Genomic DNA, 21,776 nt, shown 5'->3' on the forward strand with positions numbered 1-21,776 from the left:
ATATAGCATAATATAACAAGTATGGGTATCTTGGGGAAACTTACTTGAGCCCGGCCGTCGCATGCATCACACACCTTGTTTTCCTTAAAACCCTTCCGTTTAGACTTTTAGAAAACCATTTTATTGTACAAATCTTTTAGCCCCTCAGTTTGAGTCCAGACACCCCCGAGGGTGTGTCCGAATCCCTCAAACCAGAGCTCTGATACCAACTTGTAACATCCCAAAATTCAAGCCCAAAAATTTCATTTTTGATTAATTAATTCATAAAACATTTATTAGAAAATATTGTATAAACACGTCATCTCAAAAAAACCAAGTATCATGTTTGAAACCCACAACATAAACAAATGTCATATCAGAGTACAATCCCAGAGAACACCATGCGGAAAATCATGTGTGTGTGTGATGCCATGCTACGCCGCCGGCTCCTTCCCCTTAGACGAAGAGGTACCTGAAACCAAAACTGAAACCGTAAGCACAAAGCTTAGTGAGTTCCCCCATCATACCACATACCATACAATATCATCGGTATCTTTCAACCGGTAACCATTCATCGGTATCTTTCAACCGGTAATCATTCATCGGTATCTTTCAACCGGTAACTGGGGACTATTCCACCCCTACCACTAACATACAATACAAGATATAAGCATACAGTCAGGCATATCCGGGTACTGACCTACCCCTCGGTCCTAAGGACCACAATCAGGGAAACTATCCTTATCATGCACGTAACATATCATACAGATATAACTCATAACCAAACCAAGATAATTATCACAAAGACAATCATCTTCTAAATACTCCTCATTGGTGGGCCGGTATTGTGGCCATAGACCCACCCCTACTGGAAGGTAACTCACCTCGTACAAGTGACTGTTGATAATCTGTGCGGGAAACCTCCGTCCGCTGCTGCTCCGGAAATCCTCCGGCTACAAACCCCATAAACACTCAGTTAGAAACTGATCTCTATACTTAGGGTAAAATGACCATTTACCCCCAACCAAGTCAAGTCAAAGTCAAAGTCAACTTCCAGTTGACCCGACTCGCCGAGTTGGGCCGTCAACTCGCCGAGTCCCTCACTCTCTACTCGTCCTCATCGGTGACCCTACTCGTCGAGTTGGGCCGTCAACTCGACGAGTTCTTCTCTCATTCGAACGCCCCATGAAAACTCATCCGACTCGCCGAGTTGATGAACAACTCGTCGAGTTGGCCTTTATCTGATGAACCAGATCTGTCCTCAACTCGCCGAGTTCTAAGGAGATTGCCTTGGACTCGCCGAGTCCGTTCATGCACTCGGCGAGTCCCATGAACTTCCAGCACAATGGCTTAGTCCAGAACGTTGGGTCACTCCCTGGGACCACCTTAAAACCTTTCCACACTCAACTGGGTTCTTTTGACCCTCAACAGAAAGGGCAAAACCCTTAGACTCACCGAGTCCAAGAATGGACTCGCCGAGTCGGTCTCATCCCCTTACTAAAACTTCGATTTCAGATGAACAACACTTGACCAAATGATAGATCCCAACCCCTGGACTCGATCTAGCACGTAAAGTTACAAACTTTACGTGCATGCATGGGACATTAGAGCTTAAAAGGCTCTAAAATGGTTCTTTTGTTGCATGGGGCCTTCCTTGGGTGCAAAAGCAACCTGGATCATACTTGTGACTCATAAAACGACATGATACAGAAGCCCAAACCCCCAACCATGTTTGCAAACATGGTTGGCCACCAAAAATGGCTTATAAAAGCCCTAAATCACCTCAAAGAGGGATCTAACAAATGAATGAGCAAGGTTCAGACTTTATACCTTCCAAAGACTGCAAATGATGAACCAAACTCGAATCCTTCAGTCCCCTCTTGATCCTTCTATGCTCTTCCTTCTTCCTTGAGGTCAAAACTCACAAGAATCACTCAAAAAGTCTTAGATCTTCTCAAAAACGGCTAGGGTTTGATATGAGGGGTTTCTGGAAGCATAAAGGGGCGATGGGGGCTGCATAAGGTTGTTTAAATAGGGTGCAAACCCTCAGATTAGGGTTTTTGTCCAGACAGAGGCTACTCGCCGAGTCCGGGACCCGACTCGGCGAGTCCGCGACTTAAATCCCGTGCCCCTTCCCGCTCCTACTCGGCGAGTCGAGCCTTTGACTCGCCGAGTCCAAGGCCAAACATGCGAAATACTCAAAGATTTAAATAAAAGAATACGTACCAAGAACCAGGTGCTACAATAACACTCCCACCGAATTCGAGAGTGTAGGACTAGCACTTGTAACCAGAATCTCTTGTAGGGAGAGCGTGACTGTTGTGTTTAGATCTATACGAGACTGACTATCCCGCACCTAAACTGCTAGCTACAGTTAGGCACACATGCCTGTGGTGACAAAGTCATAAAAGGATACTGGCCCCGTTACGTGTCATATCAAGTTTAAGTACGGTTATGACACTCGCAACCTAGATAACAGTAACTTACATTTGTAATAATGAAACAAGTGAACTAACCTCAAAGTAATAACTGATTTGATTACTAGAGGGTATTAATAACACCCTTAGGATTAGTTCACCACTTTCTTATTAGTCTTATTTATATAATAAGGCTAATACACCTCACAGGGAACAAACAAGGTTTTTCATGAAAGCTACGTCTAACGATACAAGTATGGTAGATACTTGTACACTTCATACAAGAACAGATAACCAACTATCAACTTTTAGGGAAAATATACGATTTTCTCGGGATAACTCAACCTTTCAGAAACGGACTGTTTAACAAATAACTAATGGATAATCAAACATCTTTAATAAGAAAATATAGGATTTTCTTGGGAAACACTTTTCAAAGGAACAAAGAAACATTTTCACCAGAACTAAATACTTATGAACTCACCAGCTTTATGCTGATACTCTTTCAAACTGCTTGTATTCTTAGGGCAATAATAGACAGGTACTCTTGCCAACTTTTGGAGAAGACGGAGCATTTGGAGTCACGTCTTTTACTTTTGTCATATACTCTTATGTACAAACTATATTTTCAAACAGATGTAAATAATCATATTGTAATTTAATGGTTGTGTTTACTTTGCTTACTATGATACAATTGTTGCGATACTACGCATGACGTCACTCGCCTCCGAACGTTTCTGCCGTTATTTCTGACGGTTCGGGGTTGTGACATCGGGTCTTAAAATTAACTTGCAAAAAAGCAAGTTGATTGGAGTGGGGGTTTCTTATTCTCAAGTGGGGTTGGTTGCTAGTAGATTGGGTTGTGCTCCATATTCTCTTCCTTTTGTTCATTTAGGTGTGCATGTTGGCCAAAATATGGCTCGGGTGTCCGCTTGGTCTATTATTGAGGATCACTTCCGTTCTAGATTGTCGGATTGGAAAGCGAAGAGTCTTTCTATTGGAGGTCATCTTACATTGATCAAGTCAGTTCTTGGAAGTTTGGGTAGTTATTTGATGTCCATATTTATGGCCCTGGTTACTGTTCTTAATTCTTTGGAGGCTCTTCGGTCAAGATTTTTTTGGGGTGCAGATTTGGAGGACACACGTATGTATTGGGTCCGTTGGGATAGAGTTTTAACTGATAAAAAAGAGGTTGGTCTTGTAATTGGAAGTATGTTTTCTTTTAACCGGTCCCTTCTTTTTCGTTGGCGGTGGAGATTCTTTCACAATCCTGATTTGATTTGGGTCAGGATGGTGAAAGCTTTGCATAGTGCTGATGGGGGTTGTTTTTCTCTATCGTTGAGAAGAGGGTGGACAGGTCCTTGGAGTGGGATTATTAGGATGTTAGTACAGCTTAGAGACCGGGGTGTTGATTTGCTTTCTTTTTGTTCGATTAGAGTTGGAGACGGGAGTAGCACTTCTTTTTGGCATGGTGTTTGGAAGGGTGATCAGCCTCTCGCGGTGTCTTTTCCTAGGATTTATGCGCTGGATGTCCATCATTATGTCTCGGTTCGGGATAGGATTCTGGTTGGTTGGAGTTTTGATTCTCTCAGGCGAGTTCCTATAGGTGGAACCGAGCAGACCCAGTGGGATGCGTTTATTGATTTGTTGCATGATCTCCAGCTTCATTCTTTTCCTGATCCGTTGGGATGGTCTGTTGATGTTTCTGATTCTTTTTTAGTTTCGTCTGCTATAGCTCTTATTGATAGTGGTATGTTGTATACGGGTGGGTGTCAGACTAGATGAAATAACTGGGTTCCTATCAAGTTGAATATTTTTATTTGGAGGTTGCGTTTACAGAGTATTCCCACTAGAGAAAGGCTGGCTCATCGTGGATTTATGGTTAATTCTATCATGTGCCTTATTTGTTCTAGTACAGTTGAGTCTATTGATCACCTTTTCGCTGATTGTAATCAATTGAGGGATATTTGGTCTCGGGTTGATATTTGGTGGGGTGTTCAGATTCCTTTTCGGTTATCCATTGATTCCATTCTTTCTTGGTCTCAATCGACTGGTATGAGAGGTGGTTAAAGAAAAGCTTTCGATACGGTAGTTTTGACTAATTTATTGTGTTTATGGAATTTTCGTAATGCTACTATTATTGGAACGGTTTTGCCTAGGAAATCCTTTTTTTTGATGATGTGGTTGAGAGTTTCTTATTTTGGATTTCTAATAGGTGTAGTAAAGCTAAGATATGGTGGACTTCTTGGCTTCATAACCCAGCCATTGCTTGTATTTTTTGTAATGTTTCTTTTTCTTGCTTCTTGATAGTTTTTTAATAAAATTCCCGCCATTCAAAAACAATACATGGGATCCCTATGGTGTATACGGTTGTATGTACTAAATTTACTATAATTTGTTCAATGTGTATTAATTGGTGTATAACAAAGGTGTAAGAAAAGATATAGTGATAAAAACTATGTTTGGTCCCCGAAAACTAGAAAATTAGAATTGAAATGTCGGTCCCGAAGGTGTACATGGGTGTACGTATGTATATCTTAGCTATAATTTATAAAATATGTAGTTATTGATGTATTATATGTGTGTGAGAAAAAGAAATCGGAAAAACGACTTCTCTACTTATGCAATGTTGTCCGGATGGAGCACAAACGGTAATTTAGCTTGTCCATATTGCATGCATGAATCAGAAGCGTTCCGAATTAATAATGGAGGAAAACCGTGTTGGTTTGACTGTCATGAAAAACATCTATACAGAAGACACGTATTCAAGAATGATACATTTAATTTTATAAAAGGCAAGAAAGCGATGCGTGAAGTGCCTGTTCCGTACGCAACTGGAGAATATATTTGGGGGGGGGGGGAGGGTGGCAGGGGGCTAATCCAAAATTACCTTACTGTTTACCAAGGTACTCCTCATAGTCCAAATTATATAAAATCAACATGTTTTGGTATTACACATAATTGGGTAAAAAAGAGCATATTTTGGGATCTTCCGTATTGGTGTCACCTGTTGGTCCGTCACAACCTCGATTTTATGCATATCGAAAAGAATTTTTTTGAGAACTTCTTTCACACTTCCATGGGCACACCAAATTACAAAGACAATATGAAGGCAAGAGAGGATATTGAGGAGCTATGTGACCAACCTAGTATAAACCCTATCAGGGACAACAATAGGAAGACACAAAAGAATCATGGCGATTACACATTGAAAAAGGAAGACGTTAAAAAAGTATGTATTTGGTTGAAAAAACTCAAATTTCCTGACGGGTATGCATCAAATATAGGGAACTGTGTAAACATCAATGATTATAGTTTTTATGCTTTCAAAAGCCACGACTGTCATGTGTTTATGCAACATTTGCTTCCACTTGCTATAAGAGGGTTTGTTCCAACAAAGATATACGAGGCCGTGTCAGAGATGTGTTTATGCAACATTTGCTTCCATCTGCAGGACTTATCCAATATGAAGCGCAATATTGTTCAAAATGTGTGCAAGTTGGAGCAAATATTCCCTCCCGACTTCTTTGATTCCATGGAACACCTGGTTATACATTTAGTTGATGATGCTATTGTTGGTGGTCCGGTACAATACAGATGGATGTATCAATTCGAGAGGTAATCACACTCTTACAATATTATATATCCAACATTTTTAAATTTTTTTTTTAACATTCCTTATACATTTTTGATACTTTATAAATATAGGAAATTGGGCATAAAAAGAAGAAGAAATAGGAACAAAGCAAGGGTTCAATCGCCAATGAACATTTAGTGAATGAACTCACTACCTATTTTTTGTTATATTTTGACCCGAAGATTGAGACTGGCCATTTATCACATTCGAGCGGTCACGACTCTACCGTGGATGCTTCACATGAGTCTACATTGCCATTTATCACCCGAAACGACTACGTGTTAGTGTTTTTATCTTTTATATTTATGATTATTGATGTTATGATTATATATATATATATATATATATATATATATATATATAGATCAATGTTGCAGGTTTGGTGATTCTCGTGTACATAGGGCAATTATAAATATATTCCGGGAAAAACTAGATCACCCGTGACCTTTCTTTTCAAAGATCCCATTGGAGTTACCCACACAGATGTTTGAGCGTTTCCCGGTAATATATTAAATATTTATTAATATATCTTATTCTTATTTGTTTTATTTTGGATATTTGACTTAACATTTTTTTCTTCAGTCGTTGTATCGGTGGTCTCCGACAGAAGAGGAGAGGATCTACCAAGGCTTTCAGAATATATGGAAGGAGCGCTACCGTGACCAGATGAGGGACGCTAGGGATGTTTTAGTCGTTATAGCAGAACAAGGTGGCCACCATATCGAAGAAGTGAATGAATCTTTTCACATCTTAGAAAATTTCCATCCCGAATACATCCTAGAGAATGTTTGGAAAAACTTATGTGCTGTAAGGAATTCAATACATTATTTTTATTTTTGTTCAATTTTATTCCTTGTTATAATAATATAGATATATTTTATTTACAGTATTAGGACACTCCTAAGTGGGAAAACATATCTGAATGTGCGAAGAAAAACTGCAACACTCCCGATGCTAATGGGAAGACTGGGAGGCATACAGGCGGGAGCATTGGAAATGCTGACCATCGCAGGAAAATGGTAAGTAATTTAAATTATAAAGCTTACTAATCTACTTTTTTTAACATTAACTACAATTATATTGTGTCGTTTATGTAGAAAGAAGCAACGGGTAAAGATCCATCATGGTTGGATCTTTTTATGAAGACCCGTCCTGATAAGGAATCAAAGAAAAGATATTTTGAAGGTGATCGTTCCAATTTTCACTTTTGTTTAGAGACTGCACGTCAGGCACAAGTAAGTTAACTTTATCATTTCTATAGTTTGGCTGTCTCAATTTTTGTTATAATCACAATGATGTTGTTTTGGTAAATTACAGGATGCATATATGAGGGTACTGATTGAGAAATATGGAGATGATCCCACAAAGCATGTGGAAGATGTGTATATATGGAACATGTCACAGGTGCAGAGACAGAAAGGGACCCACAATGTTCGTATGTATGGGATTGGGACTGTTGGTAGTCAGTTTTTTTTACAGGGTCACTATCTTTGGGGGATGACAGCTCACATTATGTGCAAAATGAAGAGGTATGTTGTTTTTATTAGTACATTACTATAATGAATAAAAATTATAGTATGTTATTATTAGTACATTGCTATAATGGATAAAAAAGTGTAGTATGTTGATATTATGAGTACTTTGATTACTATAATGGGTAAAAAAATCAAAGTATGTTGTTATTTTGTGTATGTTTCTATAGCGGACGAAAAGTATAGTATGTCGTTATTATGAGTATTTGATTGCTATAATGTGTAAAAAAGTCAAAGTATATTGTTATTATGAATACATTGTTATAATGAACAAAAAGTATAGTATGTTGTTATAATTGATTAAATTGATTGCTATAATGGATAAAAAACTCAAAGTAAGTTGTTATTATGAGTACACTGCTATAATGGACAAAAAGTATAACATGTTATAATGAGTACTTTGATTGCTATAATGGATAAAAAATGAAAATATGTTGTTATTATAAGTACATTGCTATAATGGTTTTATTAACTATTTATGTTTGTCTTACCATTTTTAGGTAGAAAGATTGCGCAATGAAATTGCTAGCATGCGTGAAACTGAAGCGCAAAGGGAAGCACGAGACGCACAAAGGGAATTGGAAATTTAGGAGATGCGAAAAAGCATGCATTGCTTGAAGCACAAATGACGGCTTTTTTCAAACAAAACAATTTCTCCGGAAATCCGCCACAATGAAATTAGTTTATGTTTCTAATCTAAAAAATTGGTAATCGTATTTTGTGATACTTTTTAGTGTTCAAACAATTGGTAATCGCATCCTGAGTGTGATGTTTAATTAGGTTGGAATACTAATTAGTGTATTGTTAGACGTTTAACTAAATATGGTAATCATATGTGCTATGATCGTATTTTGTGACACTTTATGATTGCATTTATCTTTATGTATTCACTTTAGTTTACTTTTTGCATTTATGTGGAAAAAAAACTGGATTTTTTTTTAGTTTTTAATTAGTTTTTCCTTTTAAAAAATCATTTTACCGACAGAGTAGTGACGAAATAGTCACAAACGAAAAGTAAAGAAAATCCATCAGTAATCCGTCACCAAAAAGAATCCGTCGGTAACCCGTCACTTATGATTCCGTCGGTAATCCGTCACTTACGGCTCGATCGGTAATCCATCACTAAAACTATCTGTCGGTAATCTGTTACAAAGAAGTTTTCGTCGGTAATATGTTACAAAGAAGTTTTCGTCACTTATGATTTTGTCGGTAATCCGCCACTTATGATTTTGTCGGTAATCCGTCACTAAAACTATCCGTCGGTAATCCGTTACAAAGAAGTTTCTGTCGGTAATCCGTCATGAGTAGTATCCGTCAGGACTCCGTCGATATTGCGCCGTCGTTAATTTGGTCAAAGAGGTCCAACAAATGGTTGTCGCTGTCCGTCGGAATTCCGTCACAAAATAATTACCCACAGGGCTTTTTACGACAGATCGAATTCCGTTGGAATTCCGTCGGAAATCGTGTTTAGCAACGGATTTCCGACGGATATGGCCGTCGGAAATCGACCAGTTTTCTAATAGTGAATAATACAAACAAATATGAAAAATAAAGTCGCTATTAAAAGTGGGGAAAATAATTTATCAGGGTAATTAACTTTTCGTTTTGTTTATAATTAGACAACTTTTTTTTGTACACATTTAACCATTTAACTTCTTAATGCGTTCACATATTACCATATATAACAAGTAAAATTGTCAAATGTATAGAAAATTAAAAAAATTGTCTAAATATAAACAAAACCACAAAGATGATTACCCTCCTAAGTCATTTTCCCACAATAAAAACTAAGTTTTCAGACCAACTACTAATTTAATAGTCACCACTCATAACTTTTTGTTTGAAATTTTATACGTACGTCATTTTTTTGGTTGTATAACAAATATTAATATCATTATTTCTTTTAACACTTAGAATTAGCCATATGCAGACGCATGAAATTGTTATTCCATTATCTAAAATAAAAACTACCATATATATATATATATATATATATATATATATATATATATATATATAGGATTAAATGTCAATCATAATTATTGTGTGAATATATGACAAATTTTGATCCATTAAATTAAAAGAATGAGTGGTTAGGATGAAGAATGACATGATGGTAATCAGGGACGGACGCAGGAATATCTAGCAGTACTTGCACGAAAAAGAACCCGATCAAATATAATAACATAGACTTGGAAATATGAAAACGAGTTCGTGTTGGGTCGGGTTCGTATTGGGTCGGTCAAGATTAACAAACCCGTGACTTGTGTATAAGGAAATGCTAAACTTGAGAGGGAGAAATGGACAATTCAATCAAATTAGAGGATTAAAAATAAGGAAAAACTAATCCAATACTTTGATGCAATTTATTACCAAGTGAACAAAAACTTTGATAAGGAAAATCACATATTTATATTTTTACTTTCAAAGTAAATACAAATAAGTCTAACTATGAAACAATCCAAGAGAAGATAAAGGGTACAAACAAGTACTACAAAGCCAATTAAAATTGGAAGTAAACAAAAGCAAGTAGAGGTGTTTCCAAAAGTGACTCACTTTACTAGAATTAGCTGACATTGTGTTCCTCTACCAGAAGCAAAAGCAGGAGCTCCGTATATCATAATTTTCAAAGGCTCTCGAGGTTTATGACAAATTAAAGGTACAATTGGTACTCAATTCTATAATAGCCATATCGACTTGTGTATTAAGGTAATACACCCAACATATCTGTAGTAGATTTAAAGAAATTTGCCTACCTTGTCATAATCATTTTTCCTTTTAGCAATTACTGATGAAGAAAAAAAGAAGTCAGAAAAATTGCTATGAACTCACACCCTCTTAAATAAGATCAACAAGAAACTCACAGGTAACAAATATCAAACAGAGAAAACCAATGTAAATAACTCAAAAATATCACAGTGTATTTTCAAAAACAAAGAAACCCTAATTCACTAGAAATTCGAGAGTTGTAGTTCTCGCCTAAAATGGTTTCCGAATTCACAAAAGATGCCCTGTTCAATAATTTTTTATTAACCCTAAAACATCAAAAAAGGTAAATCCAAACTGCATTAAATTTCAACATTAGAACATTAAAAAACGAAATTGTTGTTTCTGTTATGGTGGAGATATACCTAGTGCTTAGATGAATTCTGGTGGCGGTGCTTCTTCTCTCCCGACGGCCTCTTAGACAGGGTCGTCATTCTTCATCTCTCTTCATGACGAAATTCACATTTTTGGATTAAAGAAAAATTTGAGAACTGGAAATGCGCCAAAATTTTGAGAATTGGAAAGTCGCCCAATTTAATTTTGTGAACTCGGAATTGGCATGAAAAAAAAATGTTTAGAAAGGGACTTGAACCCAAGACATTTAGGGGAAGAAGTGTACTTAGAAACATGTTAAACCAACTCAACCATTAAACTTTTGATAGTTTTCCTGAACTATAACGATAATATAATAATTTTTTGTAGGTGTACATTAATAAAAAAATCAAAATTTTTTGCATTGGGTCCGGAAAAAGCAGGGGTTGCCGGTGCCACTACGGGCACCATAATAAATCCGCCCCTGATGGTAATTAATTAGAAAAAAAATAATTTTGTTATACATTTAAACCTTCAATAAGGGCAAATTGGATATTTTGTTATGTAACAAATTAGGAAAATGCATATATAAAGGGATACAAACCAAAAATTCAGTAAAAAAATTCAAATTAAAATTTAAAAATAGTAATTAACTTTTTAAATATTAACATTTCAAATCCAAATTAATATTTGGATCATCTGCATCACGTTCTTCAAACACCAACTTCAATTATGTGTTTCATTCTTCAAGAATCGGTTCAGTTGAGCATTTTTTTCTTGAAGAATTGGTTTCTATTCTACATTCTTTTGTTTTGCATTTCATTCAAGAATTAGTTTCCAATATGCATTCCATTTTTCTGCATGAACAAAAAATGTTAAAAACAATATTATGTCGACTATCAGAATATGAAAAAGAATTTATAACTTTAAGCATAAGCATATTTTTTTTAAGAATGAGAAAAAAATACCAAATCTTAGAAAAAAAATACTTTCTATTAAAATTGAAACATTAAAGTGCTGGCACAGATGAAAAATTCATACAAAATGTACATACACCATTATTTACAACATTCTCGTTCTTTAAAAAACATTAAGAATAACGCTAGACATAAACTTTTCTAATATAAATAAAGTTACGAAAATGCAAATAAATTCATTAAGCATAAATATCAGTTTCACTATATTTCATATACTATTCTTTAAGAATTCAAACATATTGTTTAGGAATGAGATATTTACTTGTAGTTAAACTACATACACCATTTTTTAAGCAACAAATTTACAATTTTGTGTTCAATACGCAAGTTGCCCACTTATTTGAAACTGAATTATTTAATATTTTAAGAAACCTGATAAGAATGAGATTTGACAAGTTCTATTCTTTAAGAATATAACTCATTCAAATTTAATCATTTTAAAATTCCTTATGTAATCAATCTAATATAAAGAAAAAAACCATTACAATCAAATTATCTCCTCAACAAATATTGTATTTGGTTGATCTACAAACATTACAAGTATAAAAATTGTTTTTCCTATTTGTTCATGCCCCATTCTTATAAGACTTCATACTATCTATTTCTAAACAAATTTAAGAATAAGACTGGATCATACGTGCTTTATTCTTAAAGAATTTGTCTAATTCTTAATGAACATGACTACTTTGTTTTAAAAGAATTTGATAGCTTCAATAGATTGCCTTTTAAATTTCATCTATTAATCAAACACAAACTTAACTGCTTCAATATAATCTTTTTTAAATTTCATGTGTTAGTCAAACACATAGGACCAAAAACCCCAACATTGCATCACTAAAAAATATTGCAATGCGGCTGTTTCACAACCAAATTTCAATGCGTAGACCAACTGGTTTTAAACAAAAAACAAACTCTTGTTGCAATAAAAGATCTAAAACTCCATGAATGATGTTTTTATTTACGATTTTGGCATCTAATATTACACTATCTTGAATTTTTTTCAAGAAAGTTAACATTCAATAACGAATAATAAAAGCCCTGATCATGAGTTTTAGTGTATAATTCTTGAAGAATAGAAGAAAATTTAACCTCATGGGGAGCTTCAAAGTCATCATCGTTTCGTTTTAACAAAAAATCAGCAGTATTTATTAATCTTTGATTTGAAATTCGTACGTAACATAGAACTAGATCTCCTACCCTTCATTCTTTTTTTTTCTACACATCCAATTTCCTGATTTGATACGTTGGAACAATGCTCCTGTTTTCTAGTGTGAGAATAAATTGACAATTCCTCGACGTATAATTCTTGCCGTGTGACAACCCGAAATTTCTATTATGTACAACCATTCACTTCAATAGAATTCAGAATTGTTTATGCTAACTTTTAATCTTTTTGGAGTCAGTTTGAGTGTTTTAAAGCTTAAGTACTTCAAGAGATAACTGGAGAGAGGATACCCTAGGGTTTATTGTGCATCAACAAAGTCTCAAAACTCCAAGAGTTTGGAGTTTACGGCCCAAACATGGTGTTTACGGCCGTAAACTCTAAGGAGTATAAATATGACACTTAGTCGTTTTTATCACTTTTTCACCATTTCAAGCCTAGAAAACTCATTTCTCTCTCAAGTATCATCCGACTTTTCTTCAAGATCTTCAAGAAAGTAAGTGTTTCTTGCCTTGTTTAGTTGATATCCTTCATCATCTAGTGATCTTACATGATTTCATCCATGAAATCACTCCATTTGTGTAGATCTTCAAGTGTTCTTCATTTCACCAAGAACACCAGGAACACACACTAGTGTTCTTGGACTTTAAACACCCTTACAAGCTTCTATATTGTAAGTACTCCTACCCTTGTGTGTAATAAGGCTTGTTACACTTGTTAATCAACTAGAAATCACAAAGAAACACAAGATCAAAGGTGTTTACGGTCAAGACATGTTCTTGAACCGTAAACCCTAATGAAAGGGCCATTGTGAGCCCTAGTCCCTTACCAAGCCTTGGATACTAGTCTAGATCACATCCTTGAAGTGTTTAGGACCTTAAACATCAAAAAGATCAAGAACCATTAGAGTTTACGGCCGTAAACTCATGGAGAAATGGTCCATGGGCCGTAAACTCTATAAAGTGGTGCAATGGTGCCACAATCACTTCCTAAGGCTTAGACTTGAAGTTAGGATGCTTCTTTATGACTTATAAGACCTTAAAACACAAAATGGTAGAAGTTACCATGGGTTTACGGCCGTAAACCCATTGGGACCGTAAACCCAAAAACCATAAACTCATGAAGAGTTTACCCTTAGACCATAAACTCAAAAGCAAGGCCATACAACCCTTAGATGCAATCCTTGGTACTTATAGCACTTGAATCAAAGTGTTTTCCATGTTCTAGGGTGTCTATACTTGATTAATTAGTTGTTAAATGACTAATTGGATACATATATGTGTTATTATATGTTAACTAGGATCCTTGTGTGTGTTCAAGTCTTCACTTGACACTTAGCATCCTATACCATCCGTTCATCCAAACCACTCACTACAGGTGAGTTCATACCCCTTAATCAACCTTTTAAATGATTTTAAATGCTTTTATGGGGGGGATACAAGTTGAACTATTATAGTTATTATATCAATCACATGTGATTAATAACTACCAAACAAGTGGATTTCTTACTTTTCAAACTGTGTTATCAAACAAACTACTTCAAACTGTTTTTACAAACTCTGTTACATGTCAAATACTTTTATTAAACTCTTTTAAACTTATATTCTGTTAAATGTGTATCTATATAGATATAGTTATATAAGTAGGATTGAAAGGACATAGGACTGATAGCTCACCTTACCTCCTGTTCCTTGTTTGGTGGTGGACTTAGGGTATCGGTTATTTGTCCGAAGGTCTTTTGAATCCTAGTTATATATTATGTATATGTATATAGATATAAAAGTTCCTTCTTTCTATTCAATACCTTTGGGTAGCAAAGGTATACAAACATGTTCGTACATACAAACAACATTACTAGTAAACTATAATAGGCATAGTTTAGGAAGTTACTAATACTATTACTAGAACAATGAAACATACAAGGAATCAGTTCATACATACATACTAGACAGAGAGAGAACACACAATACAACTAGTACATACTATACATTACAATACAGCTAGTACATACTATAAATTACAATACAGCTAGTACATACTATACATTATACAAAGGAACATACTATTATGAACAACAGAGAGAACATACATACATACTAGACAGGGAGAGAACACACAATACAGCTAGTACACACAATACATATACAAGAATACTACTACAGTTATGTGAGCCACGTAACGGGGCATGGCATCACCTGTCATGGCTCGTTTTGTATCCAGAATCTCCTTAAGTGGAGAGCGTTGAGTTTGTGTATAGATCTATACTGGATTGACTATCCTACACCTTGCTGCTAGCTACAGTGGGACTTGCAAGTCTACGTGTGCCAAACGTCATTTCTTCCGACGTCTTACATCGTCGTGTTTCTAGTCGGTAGTATGGTACAGGCCGATCACATGGTACTTTAAATAACAGTTGGTTTAAGGTAGTTAGTATAGCAGTAGATACTTAATACAACACTACAATACTATTTTATTTCCCCATTGCATTCACTTTGTGATCTTCACACAAGGAACAGTAATGTAAAAACTATATTTTTGGTTAATGATAGTCAGATTTGGGAAAATACATACTCTTACAAGATTCTTACATACAAACAGTTGATGCCTTGGTAGAAGGCTACTTTTAGTAGAAAACATAGGGTTTTCTAGGAGAGTTCAAACACTTACAAACCTTTACAAACTTTTACAAACTTACACATCATATACTTACAAAAACTTTCATACAAACAATGACACTAAAATACTTGTGATCTCACCAACTTTAAAGCTGATAAACTCTTTCAAAATAACTTGTATTCTCAGGTCACCAGTAGACAGGTACCGGTGCCAGGTTTTGAGAAGATGGAGCTCGTTGAAGACTCATCTTTTATTTTGATTCATATTTTTGGTGTCTATTAACTTGACAGAACACACTTGTATTAAAATATATTATTAATGCAATGGATGATGTTGTTGCTTGTTTACTACTATTCATTGTTGTGATACTGAACATGACGTCCTTCACCCCCGAACGATTCCGCCGTTCCGGTTTTGGGGTGTGACAGATTGGTATCAGAGCATTGTTTATAGTGAATCGAGTATATCAACCCATAAAAGATATACGAACTATAAACACAGCGGGATTTAAAAATACTCTGATAAAGAGTATATACTTTTAAAGAATAAAATATTTAACCAAGTATACATACATGCATTCATACTAAAATCAGTGTCACTAGGACAGAACAAAAGTATTACGATTGTTGGACAACACAATCAGACTTAGAGACATATGGTCAACCCTGGGAAGATATAGCCTGATCAACTATATTATCCGAGGAGTGACTAGCATGTGCCTAAGTGTGGTTGTGAGGTTGCAACAAGTCTAAAAACTTACCAACACTACTACAATGAAAACATTAGAACAGAACATAAACCTAAAATACTATAAGAGTATTTTGTGTTACTATAAATTACTTATGTGCTTATTTCTTATACCCCTTTTCTCGTGTAGATTTCATGGTTGGATTCCATCTTCCCGGAGACTCGTACTATCCCAACCACGGCAATGCTGGATGGCTTGGAGAAGAGCCAGAGGATGATCACCCAATCCCTTTGGATGATCACTATGCTGAGGGTTTTTCTAATGGTTCTGACTCAGAGCCATAAGTCAACAACCTACCCCCAGCTGCTTAAGACCCAAACCCGAACCCTCGTCCAGCATTTCAAGGAATCACACCTTTGTGGGCCACAAACTTGAACAGATGGAGTCAGGAACAGGGTCAACCCATGTCCAGCAGAGACAGAAGCTTTTACAACCTCACCGAGGGAGGTTCAGCTGATCGTGTCCTGCCCATCATGGTCTGTAGGATTTCTCGGAACGCCGAGCAAGGTCGAGCAACTATCGACCTAGTCGTGGAGATTGACGCCAACTCTGGCGTTAACACAGTCCGCATTCGTCAGCTGGAAGCTGCTCGTGAAAGGACTCAAGTCCACAATGCAGCCCTGCAAAGAGAACTTGCTGAAACCCAAGCTGAAGTCAGGGAACTTCGAGCTCAGCAAGTAAGATCCGAAAGGCACATGAGGGACATAGAACGCCTTCTGTCGGAGTCAAGGACTCACTCTAGTAGTTCTCGTCGCTGATAGAGTCTCCTCGACTTCTCTTTTGGATATAACTTAGTTTATGTAAAAACTCTAGTCTAATTTCCTACCTTTGTTAGAACTTGGACCTGTTAGGTCTTGATTTGGTCGTAGATCTGTCAAAATTTTCCCATCTTGGTTTGATGAAAGACCTACTTCTAGGTCATTTTTCCCGAACTTGTTACATCCGTAATACCAGTATTATTGACAGATACCTAATCTCATGGAAATTATTATCCAAATGCTATCATCTGTTAGTACTAGATCTACATTCAATCGTGCTATTCAATGGTGCTGTTGAACTATGGAGAGTTAGTCCATGAGGCATTCTCATCAAATTCTCCCTATTAAATTCTTATCAATATCTTTATCTTTGTAAACTTATAGTTGAAATATGCCTCCGCGTCGATCAACGAGACGCGATCCTCCGATAATTGCAACACCACCTGCTACTCAAATCGATATGACAACTCTAAACGTTGCAGTAGCTGCGGTTGTGGCAACAGCCACGGCTCAATATCATTCCTCTAGTTCCACTGGAGCAGGAACTGTGGAGCCTAACCATGAAAGGCTCCGACATAGTCTCCTACACCGCCAGGTTCTGCGAGCTGGTGGCCCTCTGTCCCAACATGGTTCATACAGAGGGAAAGAAGATAGAAAGGTACATATGGGGGCTAGTGCCTCCATTCCAGGGGAATGTCCTGGCTTCAAACCCCACTACATTCGATAGTGCCAAGCGGTTGGCACAGAGACTCATTGACCATGGGGTCCGTACCCCATCAGCAACAACAACAACCCTAGCCATCTCGGAACCCGCCAAAACCGCTGATTCCAAGCGGAAGTTCTGGGATAACAAAAAGAAGAAGAAGGCTGCCAAAAAGCAGCAGGTCGTGGCAGTTCATGCTGCGATAGCACCTGCCGCTGCTGCTCCGGTCAAATAGTACGCTGGAAGTTTGCCTAAGTGCAACAAATGCAACTTCCACCACATCGGAGTCTGCCAGGAAATGCAGTGCTCTAACTGCAACAGGAAGGGGCACACTGCCCGCTTCTGCAAGGCTCCAGCAAAACCAATCACCCAAGTCCCCGGCGCTGGTGTGGGCCAAGCTTGCTACGGTTGTGGCGAGGTGGGCCACTACAAGAGGAACTGCCCGAAAGCAGGGAATGCCGGTGGAGTGGGAAGGGTTCTGGCCATAGGCCACGAGGAGGCGGTTGCCGACCCCACAGTGGTCACTGGTACGTTTCTCCTCGATAACTCTTGTGCATGCATACTGTTTGATAGTGGAGCGGAGAGGAGTTTAGTGTACCAAAAATTTGCTCATTTACTTAAGCAAAAATCACGAGCACTTAAAGAACCGTTCACTGTAGAAATGGCTAATGGAAAGACGGGGAGCACTAGTAGTATATACATAGGGTGTACCCTAACTCTAGATAGCCATTCATTTTCGATCGACCTCATGCCGGTCTCAATTAAAAGTTTCGACGTCATTATCGGCATGGATTGGTTGAGTCTACATCGTGCCGACATCATGTGTTACGAAAAAGCAGTTCGCCTTAATCTGCCGTCTGACGAAACTCTGGTAGTTTATGGCGACAAACCTGGCACAAACCTTCGTATCATCTCGAGCATTCAAGCCCAGAAATTCTTGCGAAAGGAATGCCGCGCATTCCTTGCTCATGTGGTAGATGTGAGCCAAGAAACGAAAGACATTCAGAACATTCCAGTAGTACGCGACTTTCCCGAAATCTTTCCAGAAGAACTCCCAGGATTACCTCCGCAACGTCAAGTCGAGTTCAGAATCGACTTAAATCCAGGGGCTACCCCAGTAGCCAAATCGCCCTATCGTCTAGCACCTGCAGAGATGCAAGAACTGTCCTGTCAACTTAACGAACTGCTCAGCAAGGGCTTTATAAGACCAAGCTTCTCACCCTGGGGAGCTCCAGTATTGTTCGTCAAGAAGAAAGACGGATCGTTTCGTATGTGCATTGACTACAGGGAGCTCAACAAACTAACCATCAAAAATCGTTACCCTCTACCTCGTATTGACGACTTATTTGATCAACTGCAAGGGGTGAACTTCTTTTCAAAAATCGATCTAAGATCCGGATATCACCAACTACGAGTATTAGGGGAGGATGTCCCGAAGACAGCCTTCCGAACTCGTTATGGGCACTACGAATTCGTAGTGATGCCGTTCGGATTAACAAACGCGCCTGCAGTATTCATGGATTTAATGAATAGGGTGTGTCGTCCTTACTTGGATCAGTTCGTTATCGTCTTCATCGATGACATACTTATCTATTCTCGTAGTAAGGAGGAGCATGGTCGACATCTGCGACAGGTCTTAGAAACACTGCGTTCGGAGAAACTCTATGCGAAGTTCTCGAAATGCGAATTTTGGATCCGAAGAGTCGAATTCCTAGGGCACGTGGTTAGCGAATAGGGAATACACGTGGACCCTTCCAAAATCAAAGCCATTGAGAGCTGGTCAGCACCGAAGACGCCTACCGAAATTCGTCAATTTCTAGGCCTCGCTGGCTACTATCGCAGGTTCATTCAGAACTTCTCACGAATTGCAAAACCTCTCACAACTTTGACCCAGAAGGGCGTGGCCTTTGACTGGGAAGAGAAGCAGGAGAGACCGTTCCAAACGCTCAAGCGAGCCTTGTGCACTGCACCAATACTATCCCTCCCCGAAGGGATAGAAGACTTCGTTGTCTATTGCGATGCGTCAAATCAAGGGCTCGGCTGTGTTCTGATGCAACGAGGTAAGGTCATCGCCTATTCCTCAAGACAGCTGAAGACACACGAGGTCAACTACACCACTCACGATCTTGAGCTAGGAGCAGTTGTGTTTGCTCTGAAGATCTGGAGACACTACCTGTATGGTACAAAAAGCACTATCTTTACAGACCACAAAAGCCTACAACATATATTCGACCAGAAGGAGCTCAACATGAGACAACGACGGTGGGTCGAGCTACTCAGTGATTACGAATGCGAAATTCGTTATCATCCGGGTAAAGCCAATGTAGTAGCTGACGCCCTAAGTCGGAAAGAATACTCTGGGTGCCCAAGACAACGGGTGGACTTGATACCATATGGGTCATCGTCGACAGATTGACCAAGTCCGCACACTTCCTGCCTATCAAAGAAACAGACAAGATGGAGAAGCTTACAAGAACCAAAATTCGGGAGATTGTACGACTGCACGATGTTCCCATATCCATTATCTCGGACAGAGATAGTAGATTCACTTCGAGCGAGAGGATCAGTAATGTACAAGAACCAGAATCGGCCATGTAGCTTACAAACTTAACTTACCCCGCGAGCTCAGTAATGTACATTCTACTTACCACGTCTCGAACTTGAAAAAGTTCTGTCCGACGAGACTCTTGTAATCCCACTCGACGAGATCGAGATCAACAAGAGCCTCAACTTCGTGGAAAAACCTATAGAGATCATGGACTGGGAGGTCAAGCAAACGAAACAAAGCCGTATCCCGATAGTGAAGGTTCGCTGGAACGCCAAGTGAGGACCTGAATTCACTTGGGAGCGAGAGGATCAGATGAAACTAAAATATCCTTGTCTTTTTACTTAGTTATTTGTAACTATTTATTAGCTTAAACTCTAATTTTGGGACGAAATTCCTTCTAACGGGGGGATGATGTGACAACCCGAAATTTATATTTTGTACAACCATTCACTTCAATAGAATTCAGAACTGTTTCTGCTAACTTTTAATCTTTTTGGAGTCAGTTTGAGTGTTTTAAAGCTTAAGTACTTCAAGAGATAACTGGAGAGAGGATACCCTAGGGTTTATTGTGCATCAACAAAGTCTCAAAACTCTAAGAGTTTGGAGTTTACGGCCCAAACATGGTGTTTAAGGCCGTAAAATCTAAGGAGTATAAATATGACACTTAGTCATTTTTATCACTTTTTCACCATTTCAAGCCTAGAAAACTCATTTCTCTCTCAAGTATCATCCAACTTTTCTTCAAGATCTTCAAGAAAGTAAGTGTTTCTTGCCTTGTTTAGTTGATATCATTCATCATCTAGTGATCTTACATGATTTCATCCATGAAATCACTCCATTTGTGTAGATCTTCAAGTGTTCTTCATTTCACCAAGAACACCAAGAACACACACTAGTGTTCTTGTACTTTAAACACCCTTACAAGCTTTTATATTGTAAGTACTCATACCCTTGTGTGTAATAAGGCTTGTTACACTTGTTAATCAACTATAAATCACAAAGAAACACAAGATCAAAGGTGTTTACGGTCAAGACATGTTCTTGAACCGTAAACCCTAATGAAAGGGCCATTGTGAGCCTTAGTCCCTTACCAAGCCTTGGATACTAGTCTAGATCACATCCTTGAAGTGTTTAGGACCTTAAACATCAAAAAGATCAAGAACCATTAGAGTTTACGGCCGTATAATCATGGAGAAATGGTCCATGGGCCGTAAACTCTATAAAGTGGTGCAATGGTGCCACAATCACTTCCTAAGGCTTAGACTTGAAGTTAGGATGCTTCTTTATGACTTATAAGACCTTAAAACACAAAATGGTAGAAGTTACCATGGGTTTACGGCCTTAATCCCATTGGGACTGTAAACCCAAAAACCGTGAACTCATGAAGAGTTTACCCTTGGACCATAAACTCAAAAGGAAGGCCCTACAACCCTTAGATGCAATCCTTGGTACTTATAGCACTTGAATCAAAGTGTTTTCCATGTTCTAGGGTGTCTATACTTGATTAATTAGTTGTTAAATGACTAATTGGATACATATATGTGTTATTATATGTTAACTAGGATCCTTGTGTGTGTTCAAGTCTTCACTTGACACTTAGCATCCTATACCATCCGTTCAT

Source organism: Lactuca virosa, chromosome 8, assembly GCF_052849685.1.
Source record: "Lactuca virosa cultivar CGN04683 chromosome 8, Lactuca_virosa_CGN04683_v6, whole genome shotgun sequence".
Taxonomy (NCBI): domain Eukaryota; kingdom Viridiplantae; phylum Streptophyta; class Magnoliopsida; order Asterales; family Asteraceae; genus Lactuca; species Lactuca virosa.